We start from the raw sequence: 25,261 nt of genomic DNA on the forward strand, positions 1-25,261 counted from the left end.
CAGGTCTTGATCTCAGGATAATGAGTTCAAGCCCTGCACGGGGATCTGTGCTGGATGGAAAGCCTACCTAAAAGAAAAAGTTAAAAATAAAATTTTCCAGTAGTTACATTTTTGTAAAAAGTAAAAAGAAACTAGTGAAATTAATGTTAATACAACCTATTCAACCCAATGTATCCAAAATACTACTTCAACATTTAATGACTATAAGAAATACTAATTTGAGTTTTGTGCCTCATTTTCTCACCCTCAACTTGCAAACTCTGGAATCCTTGTGTAATTACAGAATATCTCAATTCAGATGGTAAATTCTTCTTAGCAATGCTCAATCTGTACTTAGCCCTCCTTTCTCTCTGAGTCTGTTTATTTAGTGACCTCTCAGGACTCAGAAGATCAGAGCTGCTGCCTGGGTTGCAGAGGACACAGTGGAACAGCACAGATTCCTGTCTTTCCAGGAGCATCCTTAGCCTTGGCCACCAGGTCCCATCTCAGAACTTTTGCTCATCCCTTGCCTCCTGCCCGGAATGCCCTTCCCCGTTCGTCTCCACCTACTTCGAGTTCAAACGTGCTTCACACCCAAGCGCTACATGGTCTTTTCCAGTCATTTGGTCTTCACATGTCCAGAATGCCAACCGTGTTCCAACACGTGTCCTTTGTTCATCCCTGGAAACACCATGCCTTTTATTTGCACCACTGTATTTTTCCCTTTCCAGTTAAACCGGATGAAAGCTGGAACCCGTTGAGGGCTTCATGTCCCAAGAGGCCCTCCCACGTCTCCCATCCTCGCCAACACCCGATGCGGCAGACAACTCGTGGTATGAAATGTTGACGGAGCTCAGTCTCTGTTCTCAAGGGGGTCACGTTCCAGCCCAACGCCTTGCTCCTAAGAACACAGATATTAGCAGTAACTCACTTGGTGAACACTCAAAGGCTTAAAAGGCACCTCTGTGTGACACTTTGATAATAATCCTCAAACAGTTCTAACTCCTTGCCTCTGAAACTCACCCAACATCCCCTTCCCAACAGGCTCTTTCTAAGACCCCCTACTTCTTTTCTCCACACCCCATGCCACAATTTGGCATTACTTTATTTTTTCTTTTGTCTCTCTCCCCTACTAGAATAGAAGTCCCACAAGGGCAGGAAGCACTTGTATCTCCCTCTGCCAGCACTATGCTTCATCCCTAGAGAGCACCCCCTACGTTTGTGGTGAATGAATGAATGAGCTCATTAATGTGTGACAAGCTTCGCATAAGGCTTTCTCGACATCAGCTTTCTCCAATAGAAATAGAACGTGAGCCATGTTTGTCATTTTATATTATAATTTTTTTAACATTGATTTTTGAGAGAGGGAGAGCGCGTGGGGGGGAGGAGCAGACAGAGGATCTGAAGCAGGCTCTGTGCTGACAGCAGGGACCCCAGTGTGGGGCCCAAACTCACAAACCACGAGATCATGGCCTGAGCCGAAGTCGAACGCTTAACCGACTGAGTCACCCAGGCGTCCCAATGCTTGTCACTTTAAACTTTGCAGTAGTTACATTTCAAAGATGTAAAAACAAGCAGGTGAAATTAATGATACTATATTTTATTTAACCCGATATATTCAAACTATTATTATAACGCAAAATGAATATAAATCATACGGTTGAATTTTTTTAGCCTTAACTTTTTCATCTTATGTTTTGGAAATCCACGGTGTCTTTTACAACGAGTTTCGGTTGGCGATACCTGATCTGTATTTAGACCTCATAACTGTGCAGTTGAAAAAGCAGATTCATACACCCGAGTTGTTCCAAACACACTTCAAAGTTTTCCACTCACTGAATCAAGTAATGATTTTTGAATTTAAATTTAAATCAATTCGAATGAAATAAAATGGAAACTCCAGTCCCTCTGTCTCCTCAGTCACAGTTCCAGGGATCCATGGCTTCCACGTGGGGAAGGAGAGGCCTAAACGGTACCGCGAAGACTGAGCTGAATTGTGTTGTTGCTGTGATTATCATTCTCCAGTAGTGCCCGTCACGTCTGGGGTAACAGTCAAAATCCTGACAATGGCCCTCAAGGCCGCCAGCTGCACCACCTACGCGTCCATCCCCATTCTTGCTTCTCTCCCCCTTGAGGACTCTACACCCCCACCTCACCTCCTCACGGTTCCTCACACTCCCCAGACCTCGTCTCAGTTCAGGCCCTCCGCCATGACGCTCCCACGCCCTTCCCCAGTAGCATCCTGAGCTACCCTCACTCCCTTCCGATCGCTCTTCAAAAGCCACCTTCTCGGGAAGTCCTTGCCTGGCCAGTCTGTTCTGAAGTGATGACTCCACCCCTACTGATGCTTCAGTTCCTTCTTCCCTGGACATCTTACTCCTTGGCAGTCAGTTAGGTGACAAACTCTGTATTTTACTTTTTTGAGATGTTTATTATCTTACCTCCTCGCCCAATAGAATGTCAGCTCTATGGGGGTAACATTTTGTCTGTTTTGTTCACTGCTGGATCCCTAGCCCTTAGGACTTCATTTGTGGAAGGAAGGGAGGAAGGAAGGAAGGAAGGAAATGTATAAACATACATTTATGTCACCTGGTGACATTATTATCTCCATTTTACAGATACAGAAACAGGATCCAGATGTCACAATGATGAGCCCAAACATAAAACGGTCAAAATAACTATAATGCAGGTTTTACTCCAAATTCCATGTCATTCCCATCATTCAAGCTGCCTTTAAAAATTGCTGCTTGTCAGATACCTTCAGAAAGGGGATTAGAATCTTATAGAACACTTGAGAAATACAAATCCTTCAAAGAGCAGGTCAACAAGCCAATTAATAACTGTAAGATACCCACACGTGGGCCAAATCCATTCCCTTTGTTTTGTACATTCCAAACATGCACTGTGCTGTCACAAGTGGAAATCTGAGACAGCTTCCCTTTGGATGAAATTGATACATGCCCACCACTGCCCCTAGTGGATGCTACCTGTAACAGATGTGGTGGTAGGTAACTGGCCCCTCCGCCCTTCCTTTCAACCACGTCTAGCCCAAATCTCCAACTTGAAGTCACACAGTTACATCTGTAAATATTTATGTGGATGGCAAATTTCCTTTAGGAGCAATATCGTTTCCAACAGGAACAATCAAAACACAGCTTACAATGAAATAACTACCAAGTATCAGATGCTAATTTTTTAACACACATGATCAGATGCGGTCCCCTAATAACCCCATACGCACCGTCATGCCCATTTGGCAGATGAGGAAACTGAAGCTCAGGGAAGTAACTGCATCATGGTCCCACTATTAGGAAGTGATGGAGTCAGAATTTAAATGTAAACCTATCTGTGTGTTATTGTGTCCATAGCAAACTGTTTCACTACCCTGAGAGCTCTGAGAAACCCATAATCAAAACTTCCGGAAATAAGACAGAATTAGTCCAACAAGCCAACTTAAGACCCATTCATTTCCCAGATAAATTCACAAATTCATTTGCAAATATGTAGAATCTTGTAGCAATTATGTTGCTTCAAATTTGCTTAATGAATGACAACTCAGCAAAGCAGAAATGCAGCTCAAAGACCCTTTTATTAATATGTTTCTCTCTATAAATCTACCAATGCGTCAAGACAGCGATAACAAATCATTAGTAAGACAACACCTTCCTGAATCTGCACATTTAGGTCCCGACCTTGGGATCCACAGAGTCTGGCACAAACACAGTGCCTTAGCTTCCCTTCGCATCAGCAGCGACAACCAGGGTGAGACTAATTCAGCCCAGGCGCTATGTTGACGATCATTTGTTTTTAAGTGACACACATATTTCATATTCTCAATGCACGATCGACCTGCGTGAGTGTCGCCATTAATATTCACAACGTGGCTGTGACAAACAGAAGCACGTTCACAGGGCTATTCACATTTTGAGTTTTTCAAGGAAAAAGAACAGGCTGTTGCTAAGACCCTATTGGTAACACAACAAAAGCCCCCTGCAAACAAGCTTAAGCAGAAAAAAGGAAATACATAGGCATGATACCCTCATAACTCAAAAACAGGCAACAAAGGCAGGCCTCAAGGAGTGCTGGAAGGAGAAACAGAAGACCAGTCAGCAACACAGGCCACTGTATCTCCCCGCCTTCGCTTCTTTCCAGATAATCCCTGTACCTTCTCTTTCCCCTCCCTCTCCCTTTACAGGGCAGCGCCCATCTGTTCATGCACAGAACGGCCACCAGGGCTCCAGGGTTTATGTGCCTGCAGTTTGAACAACATTCTAACAACTGCTAAGTACAAATCTTCAGAGAATACATTGAGAAGAACCAGTTTTGTTCATATGATCTTCTGTGGTCCCAGGAGATCACACCCTAGAGAATATCTGTGGGGTAAGGTCAATATGAGAGACATGTTTGGACTCTGGGTAGATGAACCCCTGAAAAGTTATCACCCACCAGTGTGACTAGTCTCAGGAAGTTCTTAGTCAACAGTAATTTTCTCAAAATTGCTTCTTCTTCCCAGTACTCACTTACTCAATAAACACTTATTAAATGCCCACTAAGTGCCAAGCAATCAGCCCTACCCAAAGGGCGTGCAATCTGGAAGGAAACACTATCAGGCATTTTAAGGCTGTGTGGAAGTTAATATAATCGGACAAATCATGGGATATAATGGGCGAACATATATAATTCAGCCCAAGATGGGGAGGGTGGGTGAGTGGGGTTGTGGGTGGGGGTCGAGCAGGGATAGGATGTCTCCCAGAGGAGGAAAGAATGACCTGACATTTGGAAGATGAATAAAAATTAACGAGGCTATAAAAGAACAGAGCGGGTGATTCTGGATAAAAGGAATGTGGAGGTAGAGATGCCAAGTTGTCAGGAAGCAAGAAGTTGGGAGAAATCTAGGGATTTGGGCTGGAAAGCTAAAATGAGGTCAGCACATGAAGAAACTTGCGTGCCAAACTACAGACCTTGCAAATGTTTCAACAGTTCTAAACATTAACTTAATAGAACCAAAGACAGCCTGCCAAGAAGGTAAATTTAGTAAATGCTGCCCTTTATAAGTTCCTTTTGGAGAGTCACAATTCACATCGGCATATTAAAGGCTCTGAGAAGCCTTGTAACAAACACACAACAAAAGCACCCGGTTAACTTTGTTTAACCCAGCGTTTCCCAAATGTATCAGACTATGAATGTCATTCCTAGCTCATCCCCTGTGAAACACTCATGAATCCGGTTGGAGAGAGGCAGCTCTGAGGCAATGGGGAGTCTCCTGGAGGGTTTTAAAAAGCAGAGTGAAATGATACCTCTATGCTTTAGAAATGGCCTACAGCCTGCTGCAGAGAACAGAACCAAGGAGTGTAAGCCAAGATGCTGGGAGACTTGTTAGGGGCTGCTCTAATGATCTAATGGAGAGAGGATGGGGACCTAAACTGAGGCAGGGGCAGTAGAGGTGTTATAGCTGGGAACAATCATGGTTGTCTAAGACCCTAAAGCAAATGGCTGCTCCGTGACAGGCAACATTTAGGAAAATAAAAAATGAGCACGAGACGGAACTTTATTATGGGAGCCAAGAATGGAAGCACTAGCAGGGGGCAGGACAATTACCAAGCAGTGACCGTAACTCTCCAGCTTATAAAGGATTTGACATTTCAAAAAGGACAATGTCCCTCTGCTGTGGAACTGTACAGTCTGCCCTCTAGGAAGGACCGCCCCGAGCAGTCCTAACTGCTGGCCTGGTTTACAGACCCATCCAGTTCAACAGAGGTTTGCTCGTCAAAGAGCAAGTCTGCAGTGGACAACCAAAAGAGAAACTGAATGGCAGCCTGCAGAATTTACCCCTTCTTCCTCATGCACATTTTAATTAAGCACTTATTATGTGCTAAGTTTATCCAGATACTTTGAAATTTTCTTTTTCGGTGTGTCCGTCAGATGTCGCTAGATTACAAGCTGTCCCCAAACTTAGTAGCTTCAAACCACAAAGATTTATTATCGCTGGTGATTATACGGGTTAGCTGGACTCACCAGGTGGTTCTTCTATCCATGTGATATCAACAAGAGTCACTGTCATCTGGGGGCTTAATGGGGGCTAGACCAGCCACGATGGTCTCTCCACGCAGCCACGTCACTGGCAGGTGGTGCTGGCTGTGAGCTGGGAGTTCAGCTGGGGCTCTTTTCTAGGATATTTGCATTCTCTTCTACACAGCCTCTCCCGTGGCTAGGCCCGGACTTCCTCAAAACATGGTGGATGGGTTCCAAGCCCCAACTCACATGTGGTCACCAAGATCTCCTGTCACACATGCCAAAGGCCCATTGGCCAAGACATGTCCCATAGCCAAGTCTAGTATCTATGTGAGAGGGACCATGAACACTGGGAAATGGTTCCTAACAACATGTATAATACGTAGTATAAGTAAAAATATACCACACTTTACAAATTATACACGGTACATATTAGAAACCCTAGGATGAATTCTTGTATCTGTCTACATTATTTTAGGATGAAATAAGGTCTAACGAAAAAAGAATTCTCAAGAGAAACCAACACCAGATGCACAGATATAGAAAAATAATTTGTGAGTAATTAATTTAAAAAGCAGAGATTTGGGGTGCAGTGGGGCAAGGTTCATTCCAAGGCCTGTTTCATCTTTTCTTAGATGTGTGTTTTAGTAAGCTATTTGTGCCCGATTCCTCATCTGAGAAGTGGAAGTCGTAAAAGCTGCCTCGCAGGGCGATCAGGGGGATTTAAAATAGCGATACGTCTGTACGTAAAATAAATTTAGTGCCACCAGTGTAACAAAGCAGACATATTCATGTCCTTTTGTTCCTTTTGAACCTTTATGCCTCCATGTAAATATATCAATCTGCATCATTTTAATCAAAGTGTGCACAAAATTGTATTTTGATATTATACGTATTTTAGATCAGTCCGTGTTTCTACATCGGCTTTGTGTTTAGCCTTTTTAGTTGCTGCGAAGTATTCTGTATGTCGACGTACGATAGCGTAACCCATCTCCTATATTTGTGCATTTGTGTCACTTCTTGTTTTCACTCCTGTATATTACACGAATGAATCCCTGTTTAAACTCTTCCTCTTTTAAGATTATTCTCTTGGGGTGCCTGGGTGGCTCAGTCGGTAGCATCTGACTCTTGATTTCAGCTCAGGTCATGATCTCACGGCTCGGGAGTTGGGAGTCGCACATCAGGCTCCACGCTGACAGCACAGAGCCTGCTTGGGATTCTCTCTCTGCCCCTCCCCTGCTCATGCTCCCTACCAAAATCAATAAATAAAACTTTAAAAAAGAGATTATTCTCTTGTAGTAATTCTTAGAACTCATATTCTAAGGTAAAAAAAACATGTGAAAATATTTAGAATTTGATATGCACTGCTAAATAGTCCTCCGAAGCGGGTGTGCCTGTACCAACACAATGTCATCAACCGTAGGCTTTTATAATTTCCTTTGTCTTATTCTGTTTTGATTCTTGTTTGACAGAGATAAAGTATATGCTCTACCTTCTGTCCCAATCTCAGGGTGTCTCTGTCATATCGTGCAGTTACAATATGAGAGTGTGCTAATGTGTGTACTGTGAAATTCTTTCAGAGATTTTTTAAAGATGTATGAAGTAACTATTATTACTTCCATTTTTTTAATGAAAAAGAAACTGATGCAGACACTTTGAGTACTGAAAGAGTCTGGTCAAGTCTGGAGTAGCTTTACTGATTTTTTTTTTTTAATAGAGAAGCACACATTTTCTCCTTCATCAGTTTTCACCCTGAGAAGTAAATAACCATTCATTCAGAAGAAAACAAATGCTTAATAGAAGGCAATCATGTGAACGTACTGGACTGGATGCTGGAGGGAGCTGGCAGCAGGAAGTGACAATACTATACACGTGCAACCCACCTTTGTTCACGTGCATTGCAACAACACTCAGAAACTGTAATTTCTCTTTTTTAATGTTTTTTTTTTTTTAATTTATTGTTGAGACAGAGAGGGACAGAGCATGAGCAGAGGAGGGACAGAGAGAGGGAGACACAGACTCCCAAGCAGGCTCCAGGCTCTGAGCTGTCAGCACAGAGCCCAGTGCAGGGCTCGAACTCACAAACCAAGATCGTGACCTGAGCCAAAGTCGGACGGTTAACCGACTGAGTTACCCAGGCGCCCCCAGAAATTGTAATTTCTGAGACTCATGTAGGAATCCAAAATATTAATCGAACACATGCTATGTGCAAGCCAAGGCTCCCCGTGCTGGGGATGTTCAAGGTGGGTGAGATGCCTTCCCTGGAAGAGGATGTGGAAGGGAAGTGCAGATGTTAGGGGCACCTACTACGTGCCTAACACAGTGTCAGGTCAGGAACTGTCCTGAAGCTCTCCCAGGGACAGCGCTAATCCCATGAAAATTCACGTAAGAAGGATTAAAAGGCTCAGGGGCATGAGGTTGGCCCTTTGCTGGAGGTAATCAAATCTGTTGTGGAATGAAAGGGCCTGAGCACGTCCTTAAGCGACAGAAAGGACTCAGCCTTGCAGGGGTGAGAGGCAAGAGCAAGAGGCAAGCCGGGGAGGGGTAGGCGCTCACACATCAGCTTGGCAGGAAGTTTTCCCCCTTCATTTCCTGAAATGCCTCTCCCCTGAATGCACACGGGGTGACACCAGTCACTGGACCAGGACCACACCCATTCAGGGGCAATTCTGAGTTAAGGGCTGTGGTCTGGACCTCCTCCAAGCCGAGCTGCTGTAGAACAATTCGGAGAAGACAAAGCAGGATACAATTTCCTGCTAGTTTCGCACGCTTGGCTCTCCATGAGCTTTCCCACACCTGCCAGACGATACAACCAACTGGGGCGCTCCGTGGGTCCTCGGCCCACTCACCCTAGAGACTTCAATTTGGTGGGTCTGGGGAGGGAGCAGAATCCCAGGGGACCCCATGACCCACATCTGCACTGACACCACGATGCGCATCTCTTAAGGTAGCAGTTCTCAAAGCCACAAGGACCCAGGGCCCCGGCAAACCAAGCACAAACGCTGCTCTTCACCCCAGAATGTCTGCTTCTGCAGCTCCGCCATCATACCTTGAGTCCCCGTGCCGGTGGTCATGCCTCCCGAAGTTTGGCAGCCACTGCTCTGAATGCCCAGTGATCTTCCAGAAAAGTGAGGACATCAAAGCAAAGCACAGTGGACACAGTCACAGGGGCCCTAACTCTTTCTCCCTGGGGCAATGTCAGGCCTCTCTGAGCCTCAGTTTCTCCATCTGTAAAAGGGACGAAATGATCCCGACCTCACAGGGTTGCTGGGATGGAGAATGAAATGACGGCTGTTTAAGGTCTGATGCCATGCCAGGCACTCAGGTACCAGAAGGCATGAGCAGAATGGTCAGAGCTTCCTCAAAGAGGGGGCCTGAGATAAACTTAAGGGGTCTAATTAATAAGAAAAGGGGAGTTCATGGGGCATTCTGGGAATGGGGGTGTAGAGAGCTGGAACAGAAGCGGAAGATCAGGATCAGAAGTGAGCACAGGATATTCCAGCCACGGGACAGGGAGGGAGAGAAGAGGAGACTAGAAAACAGTCGTGTTACACTGGGTCTTACCAAGACCTGCACTGCACACGTGCAGACACGCTGCGGACCCCACAGCGGGAAGCTTCCCCTACATGCAGCTAGTATCTCCGGGCAGCCAAGATCAGAACAAGAAAGCCGTGTGCCTGGCTGCACACAAGATTACCTTCACCTTCCTGGTTTCAGTTCACGTTGGTCACATTAATTCACCCTTCTTGAGCTGAGTGTCATTCTTCAGGCTCAGTGGCAGCCCAAGGGAGCACTGTAGCACACAGTTTGGCATGTCCGGGCCCCTAACAGATGGCCACCTTTCAGCTTCCTCGGGACTCCATCCACCTGACCTGGAAATTTCTTGCTCAGGTGATCTCATATCAGACATGATGCTGTCACTTACATGGCACCTATCTGCTGACCAGTAGAAGTTTCCTCACTATGGCATCTTCTCTGTCAGCCTGGGATCCTCAGATGGGAATAGGATGGGGGCTATTTTGTCCCCCTCTCGATGGTGGCGGAGGCGGGAAGAAGCTGTTTGGAGGGAGTGGCTCTGAGAGAAGCCGGATCCCAGAAATGTTGCCAAGCACTCAAGTCTCTCATTCTGAGGGGCTCCAAAGCCAGCTGCGCCTTCCATGGTTTGATTATTTAAGGTCCACTAGACTCTGAGCTCTGCCATGACTGGGATTTCCATCGGTTTTGATAACCACTGTGTCCCCAGCAGGTAAAATAATTCCAGGCCTATCATGGACACTCAACAGGTACTCAATAGGTGGGCTTCATTCTCTAATACTGTCAACTAAAGCAACCCGATAGTCCCTCCCCATCAGCAGTACTCGCCAAATCCCGTGCCGGGAGAATCTTCCATCAGTTCCAAGGGTTGGCGTCAATGTTTCTCTCCCAACCAGACACCTGTGTGGCTTGGAGGCATTCTGCACATTGACGTGGCCAGGAAGTCCCTTTCTTCCGCCTTGCCTCCGCGTGACGCCAGTCTCAACTGCCAGAAGTAAGACCCTGTGAGGGCTGCGTGCTGCCCTTCACATCACCACCACCGTCCCTGGGCTTCAAAGGGGCTCCGACAGAACTGACCGGGGCACTGGGTGTGCTCTGACATGTAATCAGGAACTGAGCTACTGCTCAAGGACCCTGATTCTGGCTTCTGATTTTGTTTTGTTTTTACTGGGTTTTTGCACGTCTGGCTTTTTTTTTTTTTTAATAAAGTTTATTATAAATGGGTTTGGGTTTGACACGGAACCTAATCCCAGTGGAAGAACTTAGGGATGCCTGCAGGCCAGGGGAGAGAGAAGGATGAGGCTGTTCCTGTAGAGGATCCCCCCACTCCCACTTCCTTACTGCCCCAGTGTGGACAGGAAGACAAGAGCCTGAAAGGTCCAGATACTGCCTCTGCTGCCCAGAGGTGGAGAGAAGGTGGAGCCACATTCCTGCCTCAGGCGTGGCGTTCAGGACTGATAGAGGTGGGCTTGGCATTGAAAGAGAGGCAGGTCAGTCCTTCCCCAGCACAGCAGCCCCAGTGGCACTGGAGAGCCCAGGGCTCTACCTCAACATGGCCTGGCTCCTATGGCCACCCCATACCCCACACCAAAGTCGGTAGCCTCTTCCCAGACCCAGTAAGGTTGGTACTTAGCACTCATCAAAGGGATTCTGGATAGAACCCAAAGCACTTACAGAACATTGCTTTGAGGAGGGACAACCTGCATAGAGAGGTAAGGGGGTCTCCCCAAGGGCCCACGGCCCCCACCTGACCTCACAGGGCCAGCAGTACAGTGCCAGTGTCTCTTTCTACCGAACATTGTTATCTTTTTGATGTTTATTTATTGGAGAGGGAAAGAGAGAAAGAGGGGGCGCATGCAAGCGGGGGAGGTGCAGAGCCGTGGGGACAGAGGATCCAAAGTGGGCTCTGTACTGACAACAGAGAGGCTGATGAGGGGCTCGAACTCACAAACTGAGAGATCATGACCTGGGCAGAAGCTGGATGCTCAACCATCTGAACCACCCAGGGGCCCTCCACCCCACCCCAGCTGAACTCTGTTATTAAAAGCTACTATTAAGGTGCTATTAGGGAAATGGGACACAATGATGTTGCAAATAGGCATATATTTCATATTTTGAAAAGGGTGTGTGAACTCTTCCAGCCTGCCTGGAACACACGTGTCCTCCCAGCCGGGAGAAGGCAGCATCCCAGCCACAGGAGCCTGGCCCTCCATGAAGGGAAGGTCATTTCCTGGACCATGTTTCTCCCAGAGCTGAGCTTTGATGAGGCACTCCCCCAGACCTGATACTCCTACAGCATTGAGGGACTGCCTGAAGAAGGGGGTTTACTGTTTAACAGAGGCAGTGCATAGAATACAAGAGGCTGTGGGTCTGAAGGGTCCCCCTGTGTCCGCAGAAGCAGCAGGTGTCCTGGTGATGGAAAGTGAGAGAGGGAGGGAGGGAGGGAGGCTGGAAGAGAGGGAGAGAGAGAGAGAGAGAGAAGTAGGAGGAGGAGGGAGAGAGAGAGAGGAGAGGGGGACAGGAGGGCAGGACAGGGGACAGAAGGGAAGGAAGAAGCTTTCAGGTGACATATTTCTTCCTGAGCTCCAGTCCCCTTTCAGACTTTTACTTCCTGACAAAGATATGGAACAACCATAGAAGATGAAATCTCCTTTTCCAGAGTCACTGACTTATTTACTACCTACCTACTGAACTCCCCCTGCAGGGCAGGCCCCATGGCAGACTCCGGGCTTGGGCCGATGAGGGTCAGGGCCACCATGCAGCTGCCTGGAGCACCACCTGCCTGCACTGTAACTCTTGCTGTCAGGCAGAAGCCAGAAGTCTAACATCTTTTCCAGACTTCCTCACAGCTGGAGATCCAGATGTGGCTTCTTTTTCCCTTGTTCGTCCCACGCATCAGAATTAAGTCACATCGAGAACAGACAGGCTGCAGGCATTTTGCTGGTGTGGATCAGGGCAGCGGGGTGGCTGCGGGGCCTCCATCAAAAGGTGGCTTCCCGAGTCCCTCTGCAGTTCCCCAAGCTGACCATTTCCTGCCCGTGACAGAGGTGGCAATGGTCTTGCAGCCCCAAATCTGCCGTGATGCTTTGGGAATGGCCCCCAGAAGCCCAGTCTGTCGTCTGTTTCTTCAGACCTATTAATGATTTTGTAGGGAATTTAATACCTGACTGCTGGGGCGCGTGGGTGGCTTAGTCAGTTGAGCGTCTGACTCTTGGTTTCAGCTCGGGTCATGATCTCACAGTTCGTGAGTTCAAGCCCTGTATTGGACTCTAGTGTAGAGCCTGCTCGGGATTCTCTCTCTCTGCCCCTCCTCTGCTTGCACTGTCTCTGTCTCTCCCAAAATAAATAAATAAACTTTAAAAACATACCCTGACTGCTAAGGTATATAATAAGCTACAATGAAGTACATAGAAGACACAGTCAGTGTCCCTACCAATAGCAACCCAACCAGGGATGTTGGTAAATGCTTGAGCACCTGTTCTTTGGAGGGAAAAAAAGTCCTGAGATCATTGACCAATTTCCACGGTGCGAATATTCCCTGAGTGGCTGATGTACGTACACATCATCGTACTCTATTTTCACTATATGAATATGATAACCTCAAGAGCATAGAGAATTGAAAAATGTAGTTAAATAATTAGATAAGATGTATTTGTTACCTTTGCCTTTCATATAATTTATTTAATTATGGGTTTGTAAAATGCAATTTTTAATAATGGCTGTGTTTCACGACCAGCTAGCAAAAATTCTTAAAGACTCGACACTGGGCTCTCAGACAGTGGCATAAGCTGACTCCAGCATGTCAGGGATCCCCACCCTCCCCAGAGGTCCCTGGAAGGTAGTTCCTGGTCTTCCAGTGGCCTTCTGTGTCTCTCCCAGAAGGGTTTTCCCTGGCAAAGGCAGCATGATTGGCCCAGTCCGGAGGCACGAAGTGCCAGAGAACTCGTACCCAGAAGAGGCTGTCCACCGGCCAGGAACGAGGGTGATGCATAAACACCCAGCTTCTCCCCAGCAATAGTACAATTTTGACATACGCACCTGGGTTCTCAGAGTCCCCCGGGGATAGTGCCCACGTGCCCACAGCAGCAGCGATTCGTTAATGCACCCTGAATGGTTTTCATCCTTCCCGGCCTCACCTCCCCGCTCATGCCTCACGCTTCCCGTGATCACTCCCCAACTACACAACTCGCACCAAAATTCTTGTTCCAGAGTCTGCTGTGGGGGAATTCACACTAATAGAAGGTGGGATTCATGCTACAATATAAGCAAAACAGCTAGTATAGGCGAGGCACAAAAAAGGATAACCACATATGTTCTATATCTTTCTGTAAACACTTTCAGGGCATGACAATCACTGAGAACCCTGTGAAGTGGGTCCGCTGGGGTACACTGAATCTGACATCAGCATCACGACAAGGTGCAGGCAGATGGAAGAACGGGACCGGGCCACTCCCCAATAAGAACCACACGGTGTAAGTGTTTCAGGGGACCTTAGAGATCTCTTGGTCTCTGGAGGTCCCTGTCCACTGTGGCCAGCGTGGCCACCTGGCCAGAAGCACCGTCAATAGAAAGATGTGGAAAAAACTGCACGTGTGCTCCCCAGAGGCCCCTGACCCCCTTCCTCCAGGGCCCTGGCATCAACTCAGCTTAGGAGGTTGCTAGGTGACAGTGCCCCGGGCAGCATTGGGAGAAATTTTGAAGCTGGAACCACAACATGTAAAAGGAATGGATACAGTGGGGCCCCAGGACCATCAGAATGTATCTCCGGATCAGCAGCCACCATGTGGCCGCAGAGGAGTGTGACTTACTTCAAGGAGCAGTGAAGCCTTGGGCCCATCCACTTGGGGGGAATCACACCTACACTGTGACTGAGGCATCATAAGCAACTTTTCCTAACTGTCAGCAAGCCTGTGATGGGGCAGAGAAGGAGCCTTATGCTCTCACGCTGCGGGGCTGGAGGCACATACCAGGCACGGTGTCACCCAGAACCTGCTACAACAAAGTGGGGGTATTATTCTCATTTTCCAATGAGTCCACTGCTGAGGCTCGGTGTGGTTCACTGATATGCCCAAGGTCACATAGACTGGTAGTAGTGCTGGCCTTTGAACCCAATTCTGGTTGTGCAATCTGAATTTGAGGATTCTCCTACTCCACAGAAGCCTGCTAAAAATCACTGGAATACCACAGTAAGGCGAAGACATGTCAAGTTCATGGTGTGCTCAAGAACTGCAAGTGATACAGAAGGGCACAGGGCAAGGATGGCCTGGATTAGTGGGAGGGCAGGAGGTGAAGAGCACTGAGGGCCAGACTAATAGGTTTTGTGTTGGTTCAGTGAGCAATAGGGAGTCATAGCCTGACAGAGAGTGAGTCCCTTCTCTGAGCTGAAGCAAACCCAGAGCCTACGCCTGTCACTGATTAACAGATAGTATTCAAGGCAGGCAGAGCAGAGAGAATTACTCTGGAGAACCCAGGTTCTAGGAGGTCAAAGCCAAGAGCCCAAAGTTAGAACCAGAGACTCAAATCAGGATTTGAGTGTGAAGGATAGATGCCAGACCACAGACAGAAGACAAGACTAGAGAACACACAGGGACAGAGGGGCAGGGACATCGTGAAAATGAGGTGCAAAGTGGGAAAAGGGGGAATGGAGATGAAAGTTGAGGATGTTGGCCGTCAGCGAGCCAAGGGTGTGACCAGCCTCTTTTTGTTGGCTATTGGACACAGTTATGAGGCCAGATCCACTGGCCAAGAGACCCAGATTGGACTGGAGGTACATAAGCCAAGAGTGGTTCCTCTGCTATTTATGGGTTTTTCTGTAGGAGTCACATGGTCAGAGGGCTATGAATATAGGAAAGTGTGGAAACGCGGTCAAGGAAATTCAGCACAGGTTGTCAAAAGTGTGCATGCAGGACTCAGAATGGGAACCTGGTATGGCCTAAGCCCCAACAGGTCATGTATCTGTGTGGATACATGGATGGGGTAAACCAGCTTGAGACTTCTCAGTGGCACAATACTCAAAGCCTAAGGCAGGACTCAAGCTGGAGTGGGCATGGGTGTCATCTAGAACCATGACCATACGTCCTTAGATAAGCACACCTCTTTCTGGGTGAAATTTCTCTTTCTTCACCTGCAAACGGGGCTCTTCCTGATCTGGCATCTGCCCGGTGCATCTTACCACCAGACAATCTAGGGAATGTTGCAGCCTCCCCTGTTGCTTCTGGAAAGTTCTAGAGGCTTCCTAGAGGCTGCCCATGCCTCTTGACCGGGCTTTGAAGGATGTGGAGAATCAGAACAGTAGAGCATTGATGGCAGGAATGGGGCTGAGGGAGGCTGGAGAAAAAGTAGAAGCAAAGCAAGGTGATGAGAAAACACCTGATGGCTTGTGAGACAAGGACACTGACAGGTGAGCCTGGAAAAGGAAGCCTGGTGGGGCACGTCCATGTGGGACGATGACAAAGAAGAACATGACTTAGACAGGTAGGCGTGTGTGGACAGATTGCCGAAGGCCTTGAGGATTACATCAAAGAATTGAATTATGTGCGTAATGAGGCATCCATGGGCGGGGGTGCCGGGCAGGTCGCCATTTGCACTGGAAGAGCAGTCCTGAGGGAATTTGCTGAGAGGTCATGGGGGCTGGGAAGAGATGGACCAGAAGTAGCCCCCAAGGCCGTGTGTTGTCCAGTGGGTGGGGGGCAGGGGGTGCTGCTGCAATCACCTAATTAACAAAGTGCCCACAACAACAAGAATGGCCCAGCCCTAGAAGAAAATTCAGGAGACGCCCTTTCTTGTTGTTGTCTATATATTCTGGGCCCACATATTAAACTCTGGTAGTCATTCCACAGAAGTCACACAGAGCCACATCCTAGAAAATCCTTGGCCAGATAAAGACTTCAGGTCAAAAAAGAATTTAAACCTCTTTTCTGCCTGTGTCGCCTGGTGAAAAGGAGCCTGTCCAGCCCAAACTCAGCGTCTTGTCTTTTTAATTCAAGCGCAAATGGACTGAAGGCTCAGATAACAACATAAAATTTGTTAATCAACTTTCATCCCGTATTTATATTGCAATGGGGAGATTTTACAGTTTTCTGCAGCTCAGCCCAGTGTCCTGTGAAAGCCAGCCAGCATTTTATGTCCCCTTAAAACTGCAAACGAAAGGCCCCTCTGCTGTCAATGACCCACCACCCCTCCCGCTAACCAGCTCTCCCGTCTGTCTGCACAGAGCAGTCGGTTTAGTTTTCATTCTGAGCGCGCAAGGCCCTGCAGGAATAGGTTTTATGTTTTACTCGAGAAATGAAAATCGCTTTTTGTTCCCATCATCACATCACCACGGAGGGATGCCAGTGAAGTCATGGAATGGGTAAAATGACTGAAAATATTTTAAACTTAATTTTCTGTGTCAGGCAGACCCATACCATGGTTGTTGCAGGCCTGGTTAAATGTCTCTCTTGGCTTCCTGCCGTTCACAGGGTAAGGTCTGGAGCTCATAGCCTGGCACACAAGGCCCTCTGGAATCTGGCCCCTTCATCTCTTTGCTCAAGAAGTAATTTTTTTAGGACACAGGAGGAGCGTGTCACAACGCCAGGCACTGGGTGTAGAGCTGTGACCAACACAGAGCAATCCTCCGGTCCCGGGTTGGTATTCTAATGAGGAGGACAGTCCAAAACACTATAGGCATCTAAATGAAAGAACTAATTACAGACTGTATACAAGCTCTACAATAAAAGAAACAACGGACTCAGAGAATAGGTTGGAGGAGGATGGGAGAAGGAAAGGAGAGATGCTTATTGTAGAAAATGGTGAGTTTGACAGGCAGTGGGAACAGCATGTGCAAAGGCTCAGAGGAGAGAACAAAGCTGGCAGGTTTACAGACAAAGAGGACCCTGTGGTGGGAGCTTATGGAGAGAGAAGGTGATTGACAGGACCTGAGGTCTGAGGGGTTGGCAGAGGCCAGCAGATCTGGACTTCGTCCCAGGGGCAAAAGAGAATGACCTACGATTTACATTTCAAATGTGCATCCCTAAGGAGCACTTGGGTGGCTCAGTCTGTAAAGGTAAAGCCTCTGATTCTTGATTTTGGCTCAGGTCATGAGTTCAAGCCTTGAATAGGGCTCTGTACTGATGGTGCAGAGCCTGCTTGGGATTCTCTCTCTCCTTCTCTCTCTGCCCCTATCTCTCTCTCTCTCTCTCTCTCTCTCTCTCTCTCTCAAAATAAATACAGTTTTTTAAAACAAAGATGCAACATGGCAGAGAGATGAGAGAAAGGACGAGTAGAAGGGAGAGCCTTGCTGAGGCTTCTGTTCTGGTTAAGATGAGAAAAGATAATGGGGAACAGAGGAGGTAATCAAGATGGGTGGGTGAAGGAGCAGACAAGAATTTTGCCTCTCCAGCCTTACTCCCCTGCTAACCTTGCACTCCAACCTTCTGAGCTTCACTCTGCCCTCTGAATGCCTTACACCCTTTTCTGACTCAAGCCATTTCTCCCTTCTCCATCTAGTGAACTTCTATTTATCTGTCAAAACCCTATGCAAAGTTTCCCTTTCCATGCCTTCACCCCTGGAAGGGCTTACTTTCCCTCCTCCGTGTGTTCCTATTACCAAATATCATCACTGACCTTAATATACGAGGTTGTCAGATATCTCCGGACAGTTTAATTACTTAAAATCATTTTCGGGGCACCTGGGTGGCTCAGTCAGTTAAGCGTCCGACTTTGCTCAGGTCATGATGTCACAGTTTGTGAGTTCGAGCCCTGTGTCCAGTTCTGTGCTGACAGGTTGGACCCTGGAGCCTGCTTCAAATCCTGTGTCTCCCTCTCCCTCTGTCCCCACCCTGCTCAGGCTCTGTCTCTCTCTCCTAAGACTAAATAAACATTAAAAAAATTTTTTAAATAGTTTTCATATATATTTCCCTTGCTTCATTTTAATACAAAGACAAAGACTTTTAAATTTCTGAGTTCCTAACACACTCACACTTAAGGAAGTGTCCCTAATTAATGGTGAACGAATAAACTGTAGCCAACAAAATGAAGCAAATGACCTGGCTTTACAAAGCATCTGGAATTAGCATATTAACAAATGACCATCTTTGTGTGGCTTTTTCCTCCCTGCACAGATTGCCCTGATATTTGGGGAAATAAATGTTCAAATGCTTAAAAGGAAAAAAAAAAAAAAAGTCTTCCAACTCTAGTATCCATTCTTGTGGCTTAAGAGTCGTTTATGGAAATTATGACCGACACTACTGTGATAATTAAAACCAAACTGAATACCTATTCACTAGTGCTCCGGCTTAGTGGGAACAAAGAGGAAACTCCATGCATATTGGAGTTGCCCTAATTATGTGTTCCTTGTAATCAACATTACTTTTCCTGGTTACATTTCACAGTTAATTTGTTTTTCCCACACAAATCGAATTCTGTACCAGAGATGCAAAGTTTATTGTATTGCTGCCTGCTTTTTTTTAGATTCTAGTTTAAAAAGAATACAATCCCACAAGTACAATTAGTCTTAAAAAATGAAATTCTCCCCACGTGGGTTTAAGATTAATGATATTTGTTTATTATTGGATGATCTGCCTTCAATAAGTGGCATGAATAAGAATTGGCTCCGTATCTTAATGTATTTATTTTCAAAAGCCAAATAGCTATAAACAACATCAAATGTAATTCTCCAGAATGGTAACAGGTTATTAACTTCTTAAGCCATTCCCTAATGGGCTTTAAATCTCTAAAAAACAGTGAGTTCTAAAGCAAAGGAGACATGGTAACATTCCTGTCTGCTTTGGAAAACTAGCCGGCCCTGGGTCTCCCAGCACCCAGAGTAGGGCCTGGCAAAGGTTGCTTTCTATATCTCCTCCAGGATTTCAGTCTGAATTACTTCTTCCTCACACCTCTGCCTGTTTTCACTACATTTCCCCACTCCTTTTCCACAGAGAAGAGACTTGGGTTCCATTAAGTCTTGGGTCATTATGAGCATGAACCAGAGCAGGGTGGGACAGTGAGTCAGGGGTCTGTGCCTCCAGACCCAATCATCAGTGTCCAAGAGCAACTTCTTAACATCTTCCAGAGCAATCAAGATTGGATCTGCAAGGACCCAACACCTTCTGGGTGACATCATTCTGAATGCAGAATGGGCTGTCCGGACACTGCCCATGAAGGTTCGAGAAGGGGCGAATGAAGAGTAAGAGAGGAAGAACTAAGGTGGCTGATGGAGAAAGGGGACAGGGTGGCTCAGGAAGCACCAGCTGTTTTTAGTCAGATGGGAGTTATCTTAAAGCAAAACATCTGCTCTCTGCCAGCCCATCTGTCTCTGTATTCTGTGCAATTTTCTTGCCCTTTCTCTGTCTCTTTATCCCTAAAGCATTAGGGGGAGCAAATTCTGTCTCTGTTCAATGCAAGGGCAATGCGCTTGGTCTCTTGCTGGTTCAGGAGAAAGGGAAGCACAAAACATTCCTGGTTTCACACAAATGCTACCTGTTCCAGCTTCTTAGAACAAAGGACTCAGTCCCCAACCTCACAATGGCTGATCTTCCTGCTCCCTCACCCCCTGGGTCTGAACACTCTTCTCCGGGACCTGCTCTTCCTTCCAGCCCAAGCCCAGTACCCTCCTCCAGGAGTAGGTCTCACATCAGGTAAGCGTGAGGTCCAGAGGCAGAAGTGAGGCATGGAGATCCCGGGAGGACCAGGGTAGAGGTGAAATCCTGAGACAGGGAGACCAGGGCAGAGAGGGTAGAATTAAGTATGATATTCAGGGATAGCTATTTAATGGTTACTTTCTATCTGGAGTGACCTTTGATCCTCTCTGGGCTCCCCTCTTCAGGAGGGTTTTACAGGGTCTTCGATTTCCTTACGTCATCCAGGGAGCTTAATAAGCATGCATGTTTCTGTGTACCATGATGGAACCACTGAACATATGTATGGAAGGTGAGGTCCAGGAAGATGCCGTCTCACGAGCTCCTCAGAGGATTCTGAGATACCCTCGGGGATAAGACTCCTGTTCCATAGGAGAAATTGCACAGGACCAAGAATTGATCGCCTGGGCTTAAAAGCATACCAACGTCTTTCTAGTTCTTGGCCTTGGTCCCTACTGAGCTTCTGTCCCCTAATCTACAAAGTGCAAACAATGAATTTACTTACAGGGCTACTCCATTCATGCTCTTAAGTAAGTCAGCAGATGTAAAATCAGTGACCCCTAGGCCTGGCACAAACAGATATCCAACTAATATGAGCCACTCTTAAAGACACGGGAGCTAGCCTTCAACTTAAATCTCTAGGCAGTATCTAGCAGGGGCTCAAAAGCCAATTTAACAAATATTCCACAGTGAGCGAGAGAGAAAAAAAACCCCACAACATTCTGTAGTAATGATTAATTATTTCTAAATAGCAACATTGGTCTGAAGGTAAGGGCCAACGTGACTCCCAGGTTTAACTGCCATAGTTTTTTCTTCTTTTCCACATTTAAATAATTGTTTTAAATGTTGCCGGTTCAAAGTCCCTAAACAATAAGATCATTTGCTGATGTGGAAACCATCAGAGGATCAATGATCTCTCAGCACCATGTTCAATTTTGGGCAGTGACAAGGGAGGCTTGCCTCGTCTGTCTCCCTAGTGGGATACTGCAGGGGACTTTGTAGTTAGCTCAGGCTTTATATTTTCAACCTGAGAGGCAGGAAGGACAGATAAAATCCCACCTCTAACCCAACTCTCTTCCCCAATCTTCATAACTGGCAGTTGAGACCTGATTCAAAGCTAGAAAGACCATTCAATCTGAGGGACTAAGATATTACATCACAGCTATAATACAATTTAAACCTTTTTAAAGGGAAGCCATGGGGCGCCTGGGTGGCTCAGTCAGCTAAGCGGCCGACTTCGGCTCAGGTCATGATCTCGCGGTCCATGAGTTCGAGCCCCGTGTCGGGCTCTGTGCTGACAGCTCAGAGCCTGGAGCCTGTTTCAGATTCTGTGTCTCCCTCTCTCTGACCCTCCCCCATTCATGCTCTGTCTCTCTCTGTCTCAAAAAATAAATAAACATTAAAAAAAAAATTAAAAAAAAAAAATAAAGGGAAGCCATGCTGCGATTCTTATATTTGGTAAGGAAAGGAAAAAAATATAGCTCAGCCTTAGTCTTTGTTGATTAAGCACACATATTAAACATTTAAGGAGAATGTATCCACCAAAGGAATAAAATAGAATATATAACTTATAATCCCAAAGGGTAAAAATAAACAGAATTTGAGCAGTTCAATATGAACCAGGAAAAGAGAGAAAAAAAAACCCAAACCAAAAAAGCAGGGTAGATGTAAAATTTGAAATTAAATGGTGGAAATAAGTCAATATATAACAGCGCTCAGAACAGATTTACTCTTATTTAAAAAGGCAGATGTTGTCAGATTCAGTTGGAGAAAATCCAGCTCTACATTTTTCTGAGTCACTGAAAAAATTTAAAAGTAAAGAGACAGGAAAAGGCATGCCAATCAAATACTGTCACATCTCATTATTCCCAGTAGTTATGTTTGGTAACTATGTTTATGTTTGATAAATTCAGTGAACACTGAATTAGCGAATACTGAAGCTGGTCCCAGGGGACATGCAGAATCAAGTTTCTGCAAGCATCTAGTCCCAACATTTCCATCAACTGATCAATCTATAAACTTGTTTTGTGTGTGTGTGTTGGCTTACAATACCTTATTTAATATGTATGTTGATTCATTAACATTGAACCCATGACCACCAGCACTAAAATTTCAGGCTTGAAGGAAGTTCATCTAACAGGCATATTTTCCCCATAAAGCACATCACAGCCTTGTGAACCCAAGAACACTAGCCAGTACTTCAAAACTATGCCTGGGGGCCATTCAAACAGCAAAATCGCTAACAAAAATCACAAAAATCCAAAAAATGTGGCACAACAAAGACAGAAAGGATAGTTGTTTATAGTATAAGAAGGGCAGAAAGAAAGCTGAGCATTGCCTTGTTTGACCTCAGCTGGGATCACACACGTTGGATGAGCCAACTCCTTCGGCACTCTGTGAATGTCTCTGTGTGACCATGAAAACACCATGCGTACTGATTTGGGGGTGACAAATTTTGAAGAATGGGCATATTCCCAGATACAGAACCCATGTATAATGGGAATCAACTGCATCGGTGAAAAGAAAGGTGGTGTAACTATACCGACACGCCAATGAGGAAAGGGTGACGACCAACAAATGAGGCTGGGACCGTTGGCCATCCCTGCAAGAATAAAATTAGAATCAAACAAAATTAGATACCAATTTACTACACACACGAAACCAAATCCAGATGGTTTCCAATCAAAAACCCAAAAGGTATGCATGTGTGTGTATGTGTGTGTGTCTTGATAAGTTTATTATAAACTGGAAATACAGAGATCCAGAAAGAAGGAAGACACCTCTGAAGAAGAATACAAGGTAGAACTTGCTCTGCTAGGTCTCAAGACTGACCGCAAGCTTAACGAATTCAGGCGGTATGGTAATGACGCAAGAAGAGACCAGTGTAACAAAACAAAAAACCGGAAAAGGGCCCGTGTGTATACACACACTTGGTTTATGGTAAAGATGCTACCCGGGGGTACTGGGGAAGGGCCAATCTTTTCAATTAATGGTGGTGGGAGAAGCGGACACCCCCAGGGAAAGAAATGAGGCTGAGCCCCATCTTACACCATATCTCAAACTGGAAACAATCCAAGTGCCCCACAAGAGCAGAATGGATAAATGCATTGTGGTTTACGCACCCAACGGCCTGACACACCGTCAGGAAAATGCATGAACTGGAGCACACCTCGTGTGGACTAGACTCACAGCCTGGCTATTGAGGAAGAGAAGCCACACATGAAAGGTTGCATGCCATACCATTCCATTGAGATGGAGCTTTGAAAATACAAGCAAAACTGCGAAGTTTAACGTGCACACTTAGACCGTGAAACTTTAATGAAAAGCAACAGTATGACTGCTATCACAGTTAGGATGCTGATTACTTTGGGCAAGGTGAAGGTGGTGTAATGAACAGGGGGCTTATGAAGGGTTTCTCTGACCCTGATGTTTTATTTCTTGACTTAAACCATGGTTACATCATGTTTGCCTTATAAAATTTTGTTAATGTTTATTTATTTTTGAGCGAGAAAGAGAGACAGAGTGTGAGCGGGAGAGGTGCAGAGAGAGAGGGAGACACAGGATCGGAAGCAGGCTCCAGGCTCTGAGCTGTCAGCAGAGAGCCCTATGCGGGGCTCAAACCCATGAGCCATGAGATCATGACCTGAGCCGAAGTCAGAAGCTCAACCGACTGAGCCACCCAGGCGCCCCACATAGTGTTTGCTTTATAATAATTAAGCCATACAATTTAATTTCATGAACTTTTCACAGTTAAAAAAAAAACTTGGAGTTTTTACTCCATTTGAGCTAGGGATTTAAGTGTAGAAATAAAACCTTAAATCTTCTGCAGGAAAATATCGGAGAATATATTTATGGCCCCAGGACAGGGAGGATTCCTTAAAATATAAATGCACACCACCACCAAAGGAAAGATTTACAAATATCTGTAAGGGAGAAGTCTCTGAAAACAGTATTAAATGATAAACCAGAGATTTCTCTGGGAGAAAATATTTTCAATACATATAGGCAACAAAAGGCTAGGATGCAGAAAATATGAAAAACTTAGACATATTAACATATGAAAAGGAAATAATCTTCTCTATTAATCAGAGACGTAAATAAAAATCTCAATGAGATATTGCTTCATGCTCAGAAAATTGTCAGAAAACTGCAATGTGCAATAATACCAATGTTGGAAAAGGGAGTCTGTTATGTTGCTGATTTACGTGAAAATGCATACTAACTCTTGGGAGAGCAATTTGGAAATATGTCATGAAACTCACAATGAAACTCCAAACTTCCAAAGACCCAGGTAATCTGTCTCTGAAAGATGAGGAAGAAAAGTTCTCCCACAAATGTGGAAGGAAATATACAGAAGGATGTTTTCTGCAACAACTCAAAAGTATCCATTCAAAGGAGAATGGTATTTTCAAACAATGGAATACACTCTATAGCAGTTCCAATGAAACAACCAGATCCATATGGATAAATCTCAAAAACTTAGTACTGAGAGATAGGGAAAAAGTAAGTTGCAAAAACATGTATCATATGATAGGTAGGTGGTTGGGTGGATGGATGGATAGGTAGATGAGAAACAGATAGATAGATAGATAATAGATAGACAGATAGACACCTATAGATATGCATACATACACATACATACTTTAAGGACAGAGGGAGGGAAATGTGATCCATAAGAGTTACAAAGATGACTTCACAGTGTAATGTTTTATTTCCTTTAAAGAAAATACGAACCAAATGTGGCACAATAATTTCTTTGTTTAAATCTGTCTTGTGTATATGTGTGTAGGAGGTTTTTTTTTTTTCAGTTTCTTTCAATTTCTGTATATTTTAAATATTTCAGAATTCCAGTGAAAATACAATAAAATAAAAAAGGGAAAATTACATCATTCCCTGCAGAGCAATGACACAGCCCCAAACGACATCTTACACACATCAGAGGTTCACTATTTTATTTTTGTAAAGTCCCTTGGCTCCACTGGGAGCAAGTCTGGGGCAAGCAAGGCCCCCCATATGGGTCTATACCCACACCCAGCCCGCACTGTTGTCGGCTGTTCCTGAAACACAGCCCCGTGGAGGCACTGTCGAGGTGTGCTTAGGAGTGCCCACCTGCCATTAAC

The 25,261-nt window shown here is 45.7% G+C and overlaps 1 long non-coding RNA gene across 1 annotated transcript in view; it reads right to left on the bottom strand.

The window, feature by feature from the left end:
- Positions 1-307: 307 nt before the first annotated feature.
- Positions 308-25,261, bottom strand: part of LOC122208901 — a 481,315-nt gene continuing 456,361 nt past the window's right edge. Inside the window, exon 5 of the long non-coding RNA XR_006197370.1 lies at positions 308-880. This is a non-coding gene — a long non-coding RNA (uncharacterized LOC122208901). The remainder of the gene's footprint in view (positions 881-25,261) is intronic.

The sequence above is a fragment of the Panthera leo genome, chromosome E2, assembly GCF_018350215.1.
Source record: "Panthera leo isolate Ple1 chromosome E2, P.leo_Ple1_pat1.1, whole genome shotgun sequence".
Classification (NCBI taxonomy): Eukaryota; Metazoa; Chordata; class Mammalia; order Carnivora; family Felidae; genus Panthera; species Panthera leo.